Source organism: Austrofundulus limnaeus, unplaced genomic scaffold (assembly GCF_001266775.1).
Source record: "Austrofundulus limnaeus strain Quisiro unplaced genomic scaffold, Austrofundulus_limnaeus-1.0 Scaffold255, whole genome shotgun sequence".
Classification (NCBI taxonomy): domain Eukaryota; kingdom Metazoa; phylum Chordata; class Actinopteri; order Cyprinodontiformes; family Rivulidae; genus Austrofundulus; species Austrofundulus limnaeus.
The window spans coordinates 305,949-307,358 of NW_013952657.1; positions in this window are offsets into that span (position 1 = coordinate 305,949).

Here is a 1,410-nt window from a genome sequence, read left to right on the forward strand (position 1 = left end):
CACACACACACACACACACACACACAGTCTGACTGTTAATGTATCTACTGACCAGTCCACAAAAGTAGACCAGAGTGGACCTCCAAGGAACTATTTGGACAGGGGTATGCTCAGCACCTGTCCTCTCTTTTTACTCTAAAAGCTGCCGTTTCATGAAGGAACTGAGCTGATGGTATTTTCTTTTTGCAAAAAATAAATAAATAAATGAAATAAAAAAACAGTAAAATGTTTTAATGTTATTGTCATTTGCTTGGAAATGAAATATTTGCGTGAACAAAATCAACACTTTGGTCTTTCATCTATTGCTATTTGTATTTAAATAGTAAGTTGGTTCAGGAATTAATATTAGAAAGAAACTGTTTCATGTTTATTTTCTTCTTTGGAGGTGGTGGGTTTAAAAACTGGATTACAATAAGGATGTTCTCTTGAATGTATATTGTTCTAAGACATAAAACGCTGCTATCACTAAAGTACAAAATTACTTTAGGTAAAGGTAACAAGACTCTCCTGAACCATCACTGATTTTATTATACTCTAAAGAGAGAAACATTACAGATCATTTTAAAACATTTCTTTTGACTCATTGTCTTCCAGGAAGTCACATCCTCCTTATTTATGTAAAAATGATTGTAAAATGGAGCAAAGATTTTTTGGAAAAAGATTGACAGCATCAGTTGTGTCCTTCAGACCAATGTTTTTATGTTTTATTCTTTTTTCCTCTTTAGCAGCCCTGAATACTGTGAAGCAGCAAGATCAGTTTATTCTTGCATGGAGGCCTGAATAAATGACTTTCTGCCTCTTTCTCACAAACGTTGTCAGCTGTTCACACTGGCCGTTTTGATAAATAACTAAGAAACTAATATTTACAAAAGAAAATTACAGTGCAACACGTTTAATTCATTTATTCAAAGTGTAAAAATGAAACTGATAAGACAATCTGATAGACTTTTGTCATGATTCAAATCTGCAGTGTAATTATCAAAAGCCCTCTGAAGATTTCATGCATCACTGCACCTTATGTGTTTTTTAAACTACACATTTTAAACTACACAATGTGGATATGTATATCCATATTGATTTAGAACTGGTGTTATTTCCAGCTTCAAATAATATTAAAAAAACTGATATTTATCTTGCTCAAATGATTTTCTTCAATAACTGCAATCTCATTCCTTACTTTACCTACAGGAAGCTGTACGATTGGTCTCACTAAAAGGCAGCAAATTAGCTTCAGACATTCAGTTGCCTGAAAGGTTGTGACAATGATGATGATTTGAAAGTATTTCTGACAATGCTGAGATTGTTGCTGAAAAGTTCTTAAATCATCAGTCGAACATTGGGGAAAACAGTGGCTTTGCTGTTGCTAGACAAAAAGCATTGATAAGGCAATAGTTGTTCATTATTTAAATC